Source organism: Malaclemys terrapin, chromosome 15 (genome assembly GCF_027887155.1).
Source record: "Malaclemys terrapin pileata isolate rMalTer1 chromosome 15, rMalTer1.hap1, whole genome shotgun sequence".
Classification (NCBI taxonomy): Eukaryota; Metazoa; Chordata; order Testudines; family Emydidae; genus Malaclemys; species Malaclemys terrapin.
The window spans coordinates 27,061,901-27,080,556 of NC_071519.1; the positions used below are offsets into that span (position 1 = coordinate 27,061,901).

The window sequence follows — 18,656 nt, forward strand, 5'->3', positions numbered from 1 at the left end:
CCCCAAACCGGGATCAAGGACCCATTGTGCTAGGCCTTGTACAAAATAAATAAATAACACAAATATATTTCTTGCCCCAGAATTGCAATCTAGCATCTAGCACAATGGGGCACAAATGTCAATGGGGCCTCTAGGTACTACTTATTATTTGCATGATAGAACAGACTTCATGTTTGTTATTCTATATGGTGTGGTTGTATGGGCTTCACAAAAGTCAGCAAAGTCAGAGCTAAAGACCTTTTGCTCCTACAATGTTTGCCGCTACCTTTGAACCAGAGGAAAGTATCTCCACCATATCAGTATCAGGGCTTATATCTTGTCCTCTGTGGGTTTCCAACTACAACTAGTCGTCAACACATTGGCAGATCTGATGGTCCATCCCATGGAGGGTATTGGTACATATGCACCCTCTCCAATTCAGAACACAATGTTCCTGTAAGTAGTTAGCAGCTCTTGAAAGGAAAACACGGAAATTTGTCACTATACAGAAAAATTCTCCTACTAGAAAATTGGCCAATAAAGTACTCATAGCACTTTGAACATCAGGTGTTCTATGATCAATAGAGAAGAACACTGAGACAATGGTTAGAAGGAGGGAGGGAAATATCCATGGGCTGTGGATCTGGCCAATATGGAAAGGAAGCTTGGAAAAACTTCTAACTCAAGTAGCAAATTCCTGGCTAAGTGCTACAATATTTTCTTATACCGTAGATGTAGAATATCACCTAATTATGCATTATGTATGGCAAAGAGGATAAGGAAAGAAGAATATGAGTGCTGAAGCAATATATGCTATGAATAGATTAGATTCTTCTGCTATAACTCCATTAAAAATTGAATGCCCAGTAATGTAGAGCTATTCTTAGTGCTGGTAACTCTTAAAAAGGTTAAGTCCAATAAATTTGCTCGCTGTTGCAGAGCTTCTGATTCTAACATGGAATGGAGTAGGTGACCTCAATAAGACACTACACATTATTGGAAGTAAGGAGATTGCCATTTAGCAGATTATTTATTTAACCAATCAATATGAAGGTTCCAAGAATTGCAATCTAATTTGAAAGGTATACATTCAACTAAATTAATAAATGAACCTGATTAGACTCAGATGTTAAAAGTAGCAAAGCTGCCCTGATTGATTGGATACTTATAAACAGACCAGGAAGAGGATGAAAATGACCAGATCCATTTAAGATCTGCTTGTTATATCAGGCAAATATTAAAAATAAAGGCTTCCAAGGAACTGTAAAAACAAACACTTCAAGACCGCTTGTGATCGAGCCAAATAGATTTCATAGCAAAACTTCCTTTCTTGTGTTGTTACATGAGATTATTAAAATGGAAAGAATGATTCAAATTTACTTTTCACTATTTTTTTCTGCTTATGTTCTCGGACAATGCAAGATGGTCACATTGACTTTATTTCTGGTCAGGTTCATTTTTTGATTCTCCAGCCATTAGCTCATTGTTTTGGTGCTTGATTCTCCAGTTCTGAAGAAGGATGTTTTGCACTTTGTTAGGCCCCAGCCCTGTAAACACTTACACATGAATTCAAGGGGATTATTCATGTTTGCAAGATCAAGGCTTTAGATGATGAGCTGTTCAGGACACTGACATTCTTATTTGTTTTAAGTGCTGTATACATTTACCTAGCACACCTTTAAATAACTAAGAAGTTTTCATTGATTTTTTTTAATCCGTAAAACATTTATATTAATAGCAGTGTTTAAAAAAATAACGTACTTTATTACATTTTGGGATTAAAGTTATACTGTCCCTTTAAGGTGGACTAGGTTTTATGGTGCAGTGATGATAGTTTTTCAATATTTTGTCTTATGAATACATTTATTACCCAACAGATTCCATTATTTAGGTTTACATCGCACAAGTACCAACCAGCCATGATGATGATTCAGAATAATTGGCTTTATATTGATAAATAGATTAGCTAATACAGTCAATGATTCATTCACCAGTGACTGAATCCACATGCATTTTTTTCTGTAAATAACATCTACAGTAGATTTGTGGGTCAGACATTTTGTTGATGTTAAGGTCAGTAGGAGAGAAAACTGCCAAATAACAGGAGAGTCAAACTGAGGTATTCAGCAAGGGATAATGTATTGTAAAGTTCTGTGGCCATAAATTGAGTGAATTCCTTGCTGCATTGAAGTCAACGGGAGATTTGCCATTGACTTCAGTGGAGCCAAGATTTCAGCCACTCATTCTACATGGTTAGCCAACAGAACATGTCAGGAGTAGCAGCTGAATTTCTCAGCTGTACAGAGAAAAGAGCAAATCTAGAACCATAGTCCCATTCTGCATGAAGTTAATGGTAAAGTTACCATTTTATGGGATATGAGTGGTGTAGGATTGGGCCCTAAAGTGACAAATTAGGACATTCTGAATATGTATATCCATCACTAGAAGGTTTTTTCATCATTTAATCTTTTAATTATAGAAATCACGTTCTGTGGCGTATTTTACAATTTTCCTCTTCTGCAGCCATTTTATTAACTTTAGAGCTGTCTTGATGATTTATGGGATTTCAATTATTAATTTATATTTATATATTATATATGCTATTCCAGACTCATTATGGTATCAGCATTTTAAACAAGAGCTAAAATAATGCAGCCAAGTTGGAACCAGTCCTTCTTTAAATGAATAGGAACTGTAACATGAAGTTACATTTATATAGTATCATATCTAATTTGTGTGTTGCCTGGACCTGCTTTACAATATTGTAAGTACCACAGGACAGTTCTTCTCCTTTAAAATAATGAGGCTATAGGTAGCAATCTTCTGTATTTGGGCAATCTTCCAATTCATGAAAGTATTTTAGCAAGTGCTTAAATTTAAGCACATGTACAGTTCCGTTGGCTGCTCTTTCTGGTCAAAGATTCTACTGAGAGTGAATTTGCAGCTGACCTCAGATAGAACTCCCTAGATTTCCACTGACTGTCTCGACCATGTGTTTCAGCTCTTCCAGTTACCAAAAGTGGCGTGTTTAACTAACTAGTACTTTGGCACGATCTTCATAGCCTAAAAACTCTTACTGGAATTCTGGAAGGCCAACTTGGTGTCCAGCTTTGAGCTATGGGGAAACTCCATGTTGTAAACAGTTACATTTGAAAAGGTGGCTTATTGCAACAAATTGATTCTGTGGGACCAGATCTGGCAATACTTTCTAAAATACGGGACCTGTAAATTCCATTTGTGCTGCAGAAATGGAATGTCTTTAATAGAGGAACTCTGTGTTATTCAATGGAATTCACACGGCATGTCAAGTGGACTTTTGAAGTTCTTACAGAATCTATATGCCAAGAAGACATTTCATGTGAAATTCTAACATGGCAAGTCTGATAAAATGTACCTTGCAGTACACAACTTTCTGTTGTTAACCAAGCCGTTGGTCATTCTGTCTTAAGTGAACTTTATTTATCCTTGTAGCTTTTGGGTCACTTTCCACCCCTGCTTCATGTTTTCTTACTCATTCAGTCATTTCACTTTCTTTTCTCCTTTGAATTATTATTTGTTTCAATCTGTCAAAGAAGAATTTTTCTTACCATTATGACACTGTAATGCCATCACATGATTTTACAACCACTGTATGCTGGTGATTTTTTTTTTATATGCACCCTTAAAGGAAAATTTAATAAAAAGTTATTTAATTTGAAAAGTTGAATGTGAATTTTAGTGCCAATGAAAACTGACAGCTATGTAGACCGACAACCTCTGTTTACCCACAGATCGGAATATGCCAGGAGTACCTGCTGTGCAAGTTTCTCCCCAGTTAGGATGTGATCCGAATGCCCACTGATGTCAAGTGGAAAGACTCTCATTGTTCTATGGGCCTGGATCAGGCCTAAAGAAGCCCCAATAGTTAATAATGGTCAATGATTCTTAAAGGGTTCCCAGTAAATATTTCTTTGTGGTTTTTCCTATTCTCTTCCTCATGCAACTTTTAAATCTTTCCCCGAGGAAACCAAAGAGAGCATATAGGACACCTGTCCGGCCTTATCCGTCTTTCCTCTGCTCTTGGTTTACAAGCAGATTGACATAGTGAAGGGCTAAATGGCACATAATGCATTTGCACAGCATGTATCTGTTCCCTCTACAGTGGATGGTCCACACTTAGGATAACAGTGTACTACTGCTACCATTTAATGGAATTATTTCTTTAGCTCAAGTGGTAGAGGTCCGTGGTTCAAATTCATGCTGGGCATCATTACATATAGACCAGTGGTTGGTGGGGGGATCTGACCAGTCATGACCAGAAGGCAATGTAATGGGCTGTGAGCCAGTTTTCTAGTATAACATTAACTCTCAGGGCCCTCTATAAGAACATGAATTGCTCGTGTTTAAAGGTGATTATTAAACTCACCTAGATGATGAGATTCTACATGACACATCTGGAGATGTATAGGTATATCAGACCACAGTGGCCTAGATCAGGTGGTCCCAAGTCATTGGAGAGCAGGAGGAGTCCAGCCAGTTCTGAGTGCTTGTTTTGAAGGACGTTAGACTGGGGTCTGAAGAAGTAAGACGACAACAGAGTCAGATGGCAAGAGGGACCCATAATGAGTGCAGATAGTGAATCCATTGCTGAATAGAGACAGCAGTGGCACAGAGACATGGGTTGAAGGAGCAGAGCTAGCAAGGGGCTCAAGTTTATGATGATCCAAGTCAATGATTTCTATGGAATGTGCCAATTTAGAACAGCTGAGGACCTGGCCATGGGAGTGGGACCTTTTTCTGCACAATTAGTATGGGGAAAGCAATCCCAGACTGGCAGATGTCACGGGAAACTGATTGCCTACAACTGCAGGAAGCAGCCGAGCAAAAGCAGCCCACATCATAAGGTAGGTCCAACTGCAGGGTAGGAAAAGCTGGGACATTTAGTGAGAGCACAGAAGTTAGAGATGGAAATGAGCTTAAGTTTCAAAATTTGGTCAGAAGTGCTGGTCATTCAATACACTTAAGTGCTTTATTTGTTGCATTTTAATCTTCATCATCACATTATGCTGCATTGTTCTGTGTGGAAAAACGTACGTTTTTTCCCATGAGTTAGCAATCATGCACAAACCTTCCTTATATTATTATACGCAGTTGTATGTCCGTTCTGGGTTTTCCTTCCACCTTAGCTGTTTTAGAATTAAGTACATATTGTCATAAGCATAGTACAGTATGGTATGTACTGTGACATGATGGCTAAATATGTTGCGTCCCCCTCTAGTGACTGGTACACATAGGGAATCAAAATCTGTGATGGCTACTAGCTAGTGGAGTTCTATTTTAGCACCAGTGGTAGAGGCCTGAACTCTGGAGCTGAAGGTCCTGTTCTCTAACTCTCCATAACTCATAGTGTGGGCTCATTACAATACTGTGTATAACTCAGGTTTGTAATACGGTTTACAAGAGCAATCAGTCTCTAGCCAATTGCTTGGCCTGAATTTCAGACCTGCAGATCAACCACAATTTCCACTAAAGTCAATGGGAGCAGCAGATGCACAAAAATCAGGTCTTATATATACATAGCCCACATTTGATAGGACTTTCTTATGATGGGTCCTTTCCTGATAAGTGGCTTCTTTCATAATGTTGTTGCTTACTTCATCTCCAGAATCTGAGACTTGATCTGAGGCATTGGCTCACCCATCCAGAGCAGAGCAAGTCTATCCTTCATGAACAAGAAAGAGGTTATCAAGAAAGATTTAGGGACCAATCCAGATTCAACCTTAATCCTTCCATAGAGGTACCTTAGGAAACGTACCCATGGGTATTTTCCAGTGCCCATCTATTGTGTAGTCCCTGAACAACTTAACTATCACAACTTTCTGGAAAACAAAGGACATAGTTGTGACTTAAGGATGCATGAGATCAAGATCCTTATGGAAAAGTCCCATGAAATTTAATAGGGGTGGAACCAATTATATTCTATAGAAGAAAATACTCTAAGACACTAAATAATAGTGTAACAGCCTTTCAATGGGAATAGTGTAGCAGGGAGATGATTCTCTATTAAATTTCATAGGATAGTTCAAAGCACCTTGAGAAAAGAGTTCATCTGTTGGATTCTTCCCATCATGGTGGGAGGGGGCAGGGGGGTTAGGGTTGAACTCATGTTTCCTGGGTCCCAGAATAGCACACTAAAAATTCAACTATCCTTCCTCTTGGCATTATTAACCAGTAATTTTTTAATTATCCATACCCAGACCCCCACATTTTAGCTTCCCCATTGATTTTGTAATGAATATGACAACTAGTAGGTATGAAATGTTATCAGGAGTAGAGCTGGGCAAATAATGGATTTTTCTGGTTCACTGGCAATTACAAAACAAAATCTGAAAAAAATTCATTTGGGTCAAATTGAAAAGGAAATTTTTGACAACTTGAAAATGTGAAACATTTCTCTTAGGTAGAATGGAACAATGTATTTGATCTGAAATGAAACATCTCATTTGATTTTAAGCATTTTTTAACTTTATACGTTTTTAAAATAAAAGTAAAGGACATTTCAAAACAAAAAAGTTGTTTTGAATTAAAAAAAAATATTTCTTCTGAAAATGTCAAAGCTAAACATTTCAAAGTTGGGGGATTGTTTTAGAATTTTTTCCCAAACCAAAACAATTCCTTAAAATTGACGTGAATTTGCAAAATAGTATGGTGTTGCCAAATCTTCCTTCCCCTTCTCCACCACCCAAAAAAATGCTTCTGTCCAAAAATTTCACTCCAGAGCAACATTATCAACATAACACTAGACCCAATAGACCTGATTCACAACTGTTGTCTATGCCCAATTTAGTTGCATAAATTTGGAGCAACTAACATCCTAGTCTGATATTCACTTCATGTCAAGAAGATGGTTATGTAACATGATTTTACATATTTCACTGTTCATTGGACATGTGGCAAAGCTCAACAAGATTCTCAAAAGCTGGGATTAGTTTCTTTGTATACAATTTACAGCCGAATAAAGCACACCTAATTGTAAGGAAGGTCAAACTCTCATCAAAGTGCTGACCCTAAAACATTCTTTCGTTGCTTTAAAAGTTACCAGGGGGGGGGGGGGGGGGACGACGAGGAATCTATCATGTAATGGGGGAAACAGTAGCAAGAAATATTTTATCAATTCTTTCTGTGCACTGATAGTACACAGTGCGGTTTTGTTCGTTTCAGAACCTCTTAATTAATCCAAAGGAGTTAGAACCTTGTAGCATTCTTAAACAGCTGTTTAAGGGTGTTTAAGAAATGTGTTGATTGGTACTAGTCAGACATCCAAACAATAAAAAGTATCTGATCTCCAAGAACAGAGACAGTGCTATTAGTGAAAGGGAGGAATTTGGGCAGCATGCTGTTCCTTTCTCTCCACTCTACTATATCATATGCCACCTTTTCAAAGCCTTCTTTTATGAGATCACATTTGGACAATGCAAGAACACTCAGGTATCAACACCTGCATTTTAGTTTCCAGTATATGTTGGTGCCAGGTGGGAAGAGAGTGGGAGAATGAGTCCTTGCAACAACCTTTTCAACTGGATCTTGAGAGAGAGAGAGAGAGAGAAATAGTCAACATTACTTCAGCACAGTGGGGAAGAAGGGATAAAAGATCTGCAAATGAATTCATTGTGACAACCTTTGTGAAGAATCTCAGCGTTTGATCTTTTAAAAGATTTCATAATTCTTCGGATAGATTAAAGAATGAACAGAGGGGGAGGAAGTTAACTTTCTTGCCACAATTCCATCAAACTAGTAAATATATTTTTAAAAAGTAAGCGGATATCTATATTTAGCAAGCTCCTTTTTTTGTACAGGATGCGTATCAAGTTATATTCAGAGCATTAGGAAAACATTCAGTAATGTGACCCTTTAGAACAAAGGTTTTAGACAAAGATCTAATGAGCTGTTGTCCAATGGGAAATTGATCTCCTAAGCAAAGTAATTCACTGTTTGGAAATCTGTATGTCCACCCCCTAGGTATTTATGAAATCAGGTGTGTCGTCTTAGGGCCAAATCCTCAGCTCTGGTAAATCTCTTTTGTGCTGTCCTAATTCTGCTTACGCTCTGTACCACACCCATCATTCGGATATCTGAGCACCTAATCCGGCATCTGGAGATTCCCCAGGGGGTAAAGGTGGTGAAGCCAGGTCTGCGCTACTTGTTCCTATCCTCTCCAGAATAGAGAGAGCACCTTAGCTGCCCTGGTGTGTCATGTATGCCAAGCATGGCTCCATTGAGACTATAGCTCTGAATGTTCAAAGAACTAAACTTTGAATGGCTGGATAATTTCAACAAAAAATAAATTTTGATGAAAATTTGTGGGGGAGTAATGAAAATTTTCACCAATTCCCCTGAGCCCCCACTTTCTAACCAATACTAAGAAGAATCTTTATTAACAATGAGGGCATACTGGCACTATGGCCTGCATTATGCAGCATATAGGACTGGATAATCATTATGGTCCCTTTTGTCTTTAAAACATCTGCATCTATGGTGCTGTTATTGGGGCTAGCCTGGATGCAGGAACTCATGCCAGGGACTTTGAGTCTCCTACTTACAACTTTTGAAGATAATATGCAAGAATAAAATTTTAAGGCTTTTCCTTTTCATGGAAATGCCTGAGAAGTTAGTTTTGTGAAATGAAATTTTCCCTCTTTAGCTTGAGCTTACCAAACACAAATTCATAGAGCATGCTAGTCAAAAGAAATCCAATGACCAGCCTTAAAAAGAAAAATGTTATGACTAGTAACAGCTGCTAAATGAGTAAGTAGACCCGAGTACAAAGAATATATAATCATTTCCTCATCAAAATGCTGAGCAGCCTTCAGATGATAAGACCTTGGGGTCTTGTAGAATGAGCTAAGAACTCATCTGGAGCAGACCTGAACAGGATGGGCATTCAGTATAGGCACTGCTTTCAAAAGGCCCCACATAATGAAGATTAATTAGGGTCTCTCCACCTATCAAAAGTAAAACACACGTTCAAGACCACACATTTCCTCCCACCCCTGGGGAAGTTCCTTCAAAGCCAAGAAGATTAACAAGTACTAGAGCCAAAAGGAGTGCTGGTTGCCCTATAGCACATGCACAAACAGTGTATATAAAGTGTGAGACAGAAGTGTACAGTGTCTACTTCTTTCCCAGCAAAAGTCCAGGTTATCCACCAAGAAAAGACTCCGTTCTTCAGCTTTGGTTGAGGATATTAGCTAGTTCGTTTGGACACTGGTTTTGCTACTGTCATCTGCCTTTTTTGTTCCTGGCCTCTGAGGCACTGAAAAGGGTTTGGTGTGCAATTCAAACTCAGTGCTTGAGATAACTTTACCTGGTGCTTTGTGACTAGGTTGTGATTCTGATCTCACTTCAAATGGTGTAAAACCGAATTAAGGCTCCAATTCCGCATGGGCTTAAGTCTGTTGATTTCAAAATGAGACTAAAACATATGCTTAAAAACATGCTAAGTGGGTTTGCTGAATCGGGGCTTTATGTACATTGAACTCAATGGAGTTTATACTATTGCAAAAACAGTAGACGGGTTCAATCCTGCAAGATGTGTGGGAAGTGCAGAGTCCTGTCAAAAACAGTAGGCATTGAGAGCACTCAGCACTTGTCAGTAGCTGCTAGCAGCACATAGCAGACACAGGCCATAAATGAAAGGAGAATCAGATCCCTACTCCTGACAGATATCTACCCAGTGTCTTTGGGAGCACAAAATTGATTCAAGGTTGGATTTTCAGAGCTGTCCACTGCTCCCATTGACTTGAGTTGGAGTTGAGTGCTCAGCACAATGGACAGTCAGACCCATGTCGTCTTAAAAGAAAAAAATTAAAACTGTATGAAAAACAAAAATTTAATAAACTGGATAATGTCTCCTTAAAAATGCCCAACATTCACACAATGCAAAATTTTAAGTAGACCGCACATCCAGGAAACACATGTAGTTCTCGCACAATAGCTACTTATGAATAAGATCATACTTGTATTTGCATTAGCACGGCTGGCTTCTCCAACCAGTTTTACATAATCTCCTTTTCAATGGCTAAGGGTGTCATTTCCCCTTCATTTCATAGAATCGTGCTTTGAAAACGCAGGGAGGAAGTGTTTAAAGAAAGTCCGCATTTTATGAAAAGGAAAATTGCTGGCGTTCCTTTGTGTGCCTCAGTAGGATTTGGATAGATTACTCATACTTAAAAAGGAAGGGAGCTTTTGCTTTCTTTTCTCATTTTTAAAAAAGCTTGCATTAACATGATGTATTGACACATTACAAAATCCAAAGAATGTTGGAGAACAAATCAACCATGACTTAGTCCACAGGTTGCAACAGAGTCTCAAAACATCATCACCTTCTGAAATAAAATTGTCACATTTAGGAAGCAAACAACTTCTGTAAGAACTGCAGCTTGACATGTTAGATGGCAATAACCGCCCTCTCTTGGCTTAAAAATTTACTATATTTATTTTTTCTCTCTTTTTGATCCAATAAGCCTAGTATGAATACAGCACATTGTAGCAATTTTCATAAATCAAGCAATAGCAATAGATTTTGATACAGAATTGTATTATTCCAAGAATGTAAGGCATGCAAAGCACTAAGAACTAACATTTCCATTGATTGACTGGAAGCCAATACTTTAGCGGCAGGCATGCCAAAGGTAAATAATTCTCTACCACATTTCTGGTGGCTCTGATGTCAAAACACCGCCTGTGAGTAACACACAACTCTTTCAAAGTGAGAAGTCTTTGCTTTGGATGTTCTTCAGTAAAAAAGAATCCATATGGAAGTGTACTGTGCTGCTCTATTGTTGTTACAGGTTATTACTTGATATAGATTTTTTACAGCAGTTTTCTGTATTTCATGGTACCACTTTTAGACAGTTTTCATCCCGCTCTGCATTTTAGTATGTTTGTACAGCACCTGGCACAATATGACCCTGATCCTTCTCTAAGGCTAGTGGTGCCTAGAAGCCTTAGTGAAGGATGAGGGTAAAATTCAGTTTAACCCAGTCTTCAGAAGTGCCTTACAGTTAGGCACTTAAATTCATATTTAGAGACCAAAATAATCTTGACCAGATTTTCAATGGTTCTGAGTATCTGTAACTTTAAATAGAGCTGAGGATGGTCAGCACTGCTGACGATTGGGTTGAACTGAATGTTGCCCTTGATTCAGGATAGCATCTGTATTTAGGAAAGCACTTAGCATGTGTTTAAGTGCTCTCTTGAATGGTGGGGGGGCCTGGTCCCAAAGTTTAGGCATTCAACTTTAAACACTGCAGGATTCTAAAACTGAATGGGCAGGTCATAATTGCAGACTTTCTTGTATCTTCCTCTAAAGGAGCTGTTGCTGGCTATGCTGAGACAGGACTAGATGGAACACTGGTCAGACCCAGTATGATAATTCCTGTTTCTATTTTGGTCAAAATTCTTAACCAGGTTCCAAATTACGCTGTATAGGAATGACAGCCCTGTTTTATTGGACCCTCCAAAAATCAGGATGTATAAAGGAAATGCAAACACTGAAAAATCTGTCCTATCTATTGTAAGGCAACTATGTCTAGCATAGAAACCAAGAGGAGCAACTTGAAGGTGGATGGAAGAAAAATGTAACACAGTTGATTGTAAACTAATGGGTAATATTAGTAGAAGATTTGGCTGGATATAATAAAATAAAAGCTGCTGAACACACGCTGGAAAATGACAAGCTTGGTAGCAAGAAGATAGAGATGAAAGGAGCTTAAAGAACTCATGTAAGGAGAAGTAAAGTGTAAATTAGTAAGGAATGGGATTCTTTGTTCATAAAAAAGCCCCTACACGAGCATTGTTGAATGCTGAAGTCTATAGCCCTAGATCTATTAAGGGTAGCTAAATGCTAAAGCGTCTAGACAGTTGGAGTTTTCTCTGGTTGGTACTGTAAAGGCTAAAGTGGCTGATGAGATGTTCATAGAAAACATTACTAAACAAGAAGATTTATCATTTCCAAAGTAAGAATGAAATGAAAGTCTGGAGGAGAGTGGTGGGGAATTGAGATGCAGGCAGAAAAAAGTCAAGAGGTGAGTCGATTGCAGTGTGTGTACAATGTAAAAACTCATCTTAACCCTCATGTCAAGTGTGGGAATTCAAAAACAGAAAAAAGAAAAAAAAAAGTGAGCACCTAAAATCTGCTTGTTAAGATTCACTCTGATACATTGTGGCAGATGGAGATGAAATCCTGAGAGAGACAAGGGAGGTGAAAATAATAAAGATGGTACCATACAAGTCAGAAGAATATCATAGCCATTGGTGGAGAGCAACAGATGAGACCTTTAGATATATTAGCCTTTTGGGACAGGGCCCATGTCTTGTCTGCAAAGTATCTACTGGTAACACACTCTTGGTGTTCACTCCATTAGCATTTGGTGTTAGTTTCATTAGCTGACAGCTGCAGTAGACTTTTATCCTCTCTTTGGACCAGCCACTAGAGGGGAACAAACCCACCTTGTGCAAAGATGTTACATGTAATGTAGACTTGCTGACCTATTTGTAAACCATGAGCAGAGGAAATGGGTGAGGATGGAGAGGTGAGAATTGTCTTGTGGCACCATCCCTCTTGGCTCCCTCTAGAGAAGGATTTACAATTGTTTTAGGAATGATTGTATATAAAAATATAGTGAAATAGAGCTGAAGGAGAAAGCAAGTCAAGGGAAATGACTCACAATGTTGAAAACAAGCTACACAACAAATTGAGCCTTTTTTGGCAGTGGTTCAAGATAGGCCTGACCTTTAAAACCTGGATCTAAACACTTCTGAACTGAGGGTTTTTTGAAATCTGGATGCAGACCAGAAGGTTATACTGTAGCCCCCCTGGCTGGTGCTTTGGAGAAGAGGTTTTAGGAGGAAGCACTGAACGGTGACATTGTAGATAGGCTCCAATGTAGCAGAGCATTTGAAGTCAATGGTACGACACTCGTGTTTTAAAGTAACACACATGGTTATGTGCTTTCCTTGATCGGGGCCAAAGGTAAGAGAATTCTGGTCCTGGCTCTGACACTGACCGGCTGTGTGATGTCAGGCAAGTCATGTCCCCTCTTTGTGTCTGTTTCTCCTCCCATCTTTTGATTGGCCTGTCTATTTAAATTAATTGAAGCAGGGACCTGTCTGTACAGGACCTAGCAGAATGGGGCCCAGATCACAGCTGTTCTCACATAAATAATAATGAGTAATATCCTCCAAGTTCTTTCTCGGGGCTAACTCTGCACGGTCTGACCCAGAGATTGCTGATAGCTCCTCTTTAAGCTGCAGAATGGAAAGGAAGCTTCTGATATTCTCTGGTGGATCTTAGCAAGAACTGAGGCAACCTGAACCCTGCCAACCTTAACCACACAGTCAACCTCCTAGAAGTTTTGTTTGCCTCCTGTTGAGCTGCAGAAGAGGAGGTGGAGGAAGCAGCTTCAGTTGCTCACTCGTGGTATTGAATCTCATCCGAGTACTTCCAACCCTGCCAGCCAGAAATGCCAGGAGGAGGAAGGCCACAGAATCAAAAGAAAGCCGGGATCAGAGGGAGGACGGGACGCTGTGAGCAGTGCTAGAGGACCTTCCTTCAGCGAAAAATACATTGGATGGAGTTATGTTCACTGATCTGGGAACAGACTTTGATTTGTACTGATTTCGTTTCTTATCCTCAGTTATTCACCAAGTGGTTTATGCTATTCACAGCCACTTTGGTTTTGAATGGTTGCTGCTCCTACTAGATCAGGCTGCCCAGGTAAGATAGGTGCTCCTTTGCCTCTCTTCCCCTGGTTTGTGGAGTGTGCTGGGGAGATAGGTGTCCGGACGCCTACAATAAGGCAGCAGTGCCTAAGCCCAGAGGCAGAAACTTAGGCACCTATAGAGTTAGACAGCAACTGAACAGGAGTTTTGTGGATTGCAGTGGAGCTTAAAACTGGGACTTCAGTGCCGAAGTACCTTTGTGGATCTGCTGTGTGCTCCTGAATGGAAGCTGACAATGCTCAGCACCTTGTGGGATCAGACTCTATTTGCACTGTCTTGAACTTAAGTCACATGGTAGTGTTTCTGCTTCCTGACTGGGTAACTTTTGAAGTTTCAGGTTAGTCACGTGAACACTTCTGCCACACACACTCAGGCAAATAGACAAGTCCTGGGCCCCTCTCCTCCTGCCCCAGCTTTGCAGCCTCTGGGAATACAGCATGTTTGTAGAAAAAGAGACACTGTTCAAGGAACTACAGCCTCCAGCCATTCCCCAGCTGCTAGAATGTCCCAAGGGGGCCACAATTCTAAAACAGAGTAGGCTCCTTTGCACCTTCTCCCATCCCTGAGCTGGACCAGGTACAACAAGGCCAATCCTCAGGATGTGAATCTTAATGTAGACAGAGTCTGTGCTTTCTCTGCAAACAGGTCATTGGTTGAGAGTTCAGTGGGAATTATTAGAGTGTGAGCATTTCTCTCGGAGAGGCCCCAGACAACACACACGTCATATTGCCGTGAGCTCATGGAAAAATACTGAATAAACACAATGGTCTACTCACAAGGCTATCTTTTCTTCAGTGTTCTGAGCATTACTCATCTCTTGTCATCGCTGCGTAGTGGCAGAATCACCCTAAAAGATTAACATATGACAACCGTTTCTCTTGAGTTCTCAAAGGGAGATGTGTTCAGAATCGGGTCTAACATTTTTAGAATTCCTTCCAGTCAGTGAAGGTGTTGCGGTCTAAATTTTTAACAGTGAGGGTAATTAACCATCGGAACAGCTTATCCATGGTTGTGTTGGATTCTCCATCCCTGGCAACTTTTAAATCAAGATTGGAAGTTTTTCTAAAAGATCTGCTCTCGTTCAAACAGGAATTATTTGGGGGAAGATCCAGGTCCTGTGTCATGCAGGGAATTTATGAATCGATATAGATACTGATCTGTTTTGGTTTTCTTCACCATTGACTTTGTAGTCACTATTGGGTGTTGACAGAAACCTAAAACACAACCTAAGCTTCCACTCTGAACCTGGAAAATTCTAGGCCTTTTTTTTAATTAAAGTACCAATTTGTCACTTAAGAAGTGGGGTAGCATTCTATACTGTATGATAAATTAAATATTTACTGGTAAAATATACAAAGTATGAAGAATGTCCAAACAGAATATAATTTATAGTCTGAGCTTGGTATTGAATGTTCCTGCAAGGAAATGAATACAAATGTAACACGTACAGACAGAAAATATTAGCTCTTTGGTGCCAGAAAGACAACAAACTTAATACGTGGTGAATAGCTCACACAACTTACTGCAAATTTTGCAATGGATTTGCTTTGGCTGCTTCTGTGACCCTTTTGTCTTAGTTTTTCTGTGGCTATTCACGCTGATTATGTTTTACTGGCAAAAATGTTCAGGGAAAACAGAATGTCAAAGTTGCATACGCAACTGTTTACAGCAACCAGATTTAAAACACACTCATTAAAGTATTCTCAACAGACATGCTTGTGTAAAGCCCATACTGCACTGGGTAATCAGTGGGATTTGAACCCAGGACCACTTACATTTGTGCTAAAGGAGTAACTCCATTAACTGGCAGGCTGTTATCCCCTCCGTAGACCAGTCATTTTAGGGGGACTTGTAAAGGGTGCTACACACCTGCATGTTCGTCCAGTAAGAGAACAGAAACAATAGCATATAGCTTATTTTAGCAACTAAACAATACAGCTGAAATTTGGAGTATTCAAAATCCTCAGAGTAAAACAACAGATATTCAATAGGGCTGTCAGTTAATCACAGTTAACTCATGCGATTAACTCAAAAACATTCATCACGATTAATCGCACTGTAGAATACCAATTTAAAATTTTATTAAACACATTTTCAAGTATATTGATTTCTATTACAACAGAGAATACAAAATGTACAGTGCTCACTTTATATTATTTTTTATTACAAATATTTGCACTGTAAAAATTATAAACAAAAGAAATAGTATTTTTTAATTTGCCTCATACAAGTACTGTAGTGCAATTTCTTTATTGTGAAAGTGTAAATTACAAATGTAGATTTTTGTTACATAACTGCACACAAAAGCAATGTAAAAACTTTAGAGCCTACAAATCTACTCAGTCCTACTTCTTGTTCAGCCAATTGCTAAGACAAACAAGTTTGTTTACATTTATGGCAGATAATGCTGCCTGCTTCTTATTTACAATGGCACCTGAAAGTGAGAACAGGCATTCGCATGGCACTTTTGTAGCCGGCGTCGCAAGGTATTTACGTGGCAGATAAGCTAAACATTCGTATGCCGCTTCATGCTTCGGCCACCATTTCGAGGCTGATGATGCTCATTTAAAAACAAATGTGTTAATTAAATTTGTGACTGAACTCCTTGGGGGAGAATTGTATGTCTCCTGTTCTGTTTTACCCACATTCTGCCATATATTTCACGTTATAGCAATCTCAGATGATGACCCAGCCCATGTTTGTTTTAAGAACACTTTCACAGCAGATTTGACAAAACACAAAGAAGGTCCCACTGTGAGATTTCTAAAAATAGCTACAGCACTCGACCCAAGGTTAAGGAATCTGAAGTGCCGTCCAAAATCTGAGAGGGACGAGGTGTGGAGCATGCTTTCAGAAGTCTTAAAAGAGCAACACTCAGATGCAGAAACTACAGAACCCGAACCACCAAAAAAGAAAATCAACCTTCTGCTGGTGGCATCTGACTCAGATGATGAAAATGAACACACTTCGGTCCACTCTGCTTTGGATCGTTATCCAGCAGAACCCATCATCAGCATGGGCACATGTCTTCTGGAATGGTGGTTGAAGTATGAAGAGACATACGAATGTTTAGCTTATCTGGCACGTAAATACCTTGCGATGCCAGCTACATCAGTGCCATGCAAACGCCTGTTCTCACTTTCAGGTGACATTGTAAACAAGAAGCATGCGGCATTATCTTCTGCAAATGTAAACAAACTTGTTTGTCTAAGTGATTGGCTGAACAAGAAATAGGACTGATTGGACTTGTAGGGTCTAAAGTTTTACATTGTTTTATTTTTGAATGCAGTTATTTTTGTACATAATTCTACATTTGTAAGTTCAACTTTCATGACAGAGATTGCACTACAGTACTTGTATTTTTCTATTCACCTAATACTATTTCTTTTGTTTTTTATAATACAAATATTTGTAATCAAAAATAAATATAAAGTGAGCACTGTACACTTTTTGTGTTGTAATTGAAATCAATGTAGAAAACATCCAAAAATATTTAAATAAATGGTATTCTATTATTGTTTAATGGTGCGATTAATCACAATTAATTTTTTAATCACACTATTAATCGTGATTAATTTTTTTTAATAGCTTGACAGCCCTAATATTAAATAAATGTATTTCAATAAAAAGCATTAAAGGAAAAGAAAAATTTTCTCATGAGGCAATTGTTTTGCTTTATTTGTTCATCTCCAGTGATGATCCTCTCTAGATTGAGTGATGTTTATGGTTTAATAAGGTGAATCCAACTTACAAAATTTAGCTTCCTTGGAACATCAGATTAAAACACTGATCTTGCAAAGACTTGCATCCATGCTTAACTTCAATCACAGCATCCAGTTCTGCTGTATGTACTTTTAAAAAGATATTGAAAAACTGGAGAGGGTGCACAGAAGAGAGAGAAAAATTATTTGAGGTCTGGAAAAAATGCCTTGCAGTGAGAGACTTCAGAAACTCACTCAGTTTATCTTATCAAAAAGTACACTGAGGGTGACTTGATTACAGTGTATAAGTACCCTTATGGGGAGAAAATACCAGGCTCTAACAGGGCTGTTTAACCTAGCTAAGAAAGCCATAACAAGAACCAATGGCTGGAAGTTAAAGCCAGACAAACTCAAGTTAGAAAAAAGTCATTTTTTTTCTATGAAGGTGATTAATCATTGGAACAAAAGTGGTGGAATCTCCATCTCTTCATGATTAGATTCCTTTCTGGAATGTGCGCTCTTTAGTCAAACACCAGTTACTTGGTTCAATACAGGGGGTAACTGAGTGACAATCTATGTTCTGTGTTATACAGGACTAGATGAATCTAATGGGTCCTCCTGTCCTTAAAATCTATTAATCATATGGCTAGTTCTGTTGGGGCTACTCCTTTGTTTAAAGTCATGCGTATGCATATGTTTTTGCAAGTTCAAGGTCTAAATTAGTAGTAACTCTTCTCAAGTCTTGCTTAACCTTTTGGTACATTTAATATAAATGGTTCTTTTTAGGATACAAATTTTATACCCGAGGGACCTGTTACATCCCTGTGCATGTGGGACTCCCAGTGGAGATTAGACCTTCTGCAAGGACTGCAGGTAAGATTTTGTTTTTTGACACCAACACACGTAAACCTATTCCACTGTGAGTCTTCAACATCATGGAAATCTTAACTTCAGTCTTCAAGGTGACTGAATTAGAGTTAGATGTGAGAGCACTGGGACCTTGCAAAAGCTTCAATAGTTACATTCTGGGCTAGATCCTCAGCTGATACAAATCAAGAGGGCTGCACTGATATCTATGAAGTGATGCTAACTTGCACCAACAGAGGAATCTTCTGATTGCAGGCAGCCTTATTTCCATTTCGTTTGAACTCTTGCTGTGAGAAGCTAGTTATCTGACATTGGACTTGGTCCACTGGAGAGCTATGTGTATCTATC

General features: G+C 38.9%; 1 long non-coding RNA gene across 1 annotated transcript in view; it reads left to right on the forward strand.

Moving 5' to 3' along the window:
• The window catches only part of LOC128823248 (uncharacterized), a 209,060-nt gene that overhangs the window by 62,376 nt on the left and 128,028 nt on the right, over nucleotides 1–18,656 (forward strand). Inside the window, exon 2 of the long non-coding RNA XR_008441708.1 lies at nucleotides 18,228–18,314. This is a non-coding gene — a long non-coding RNA (uncharacterized LOC128823248). The remainder of the gene's footprint in view (nucleotides 1–18,227; nucleotides 18,315–18,656) is intronic.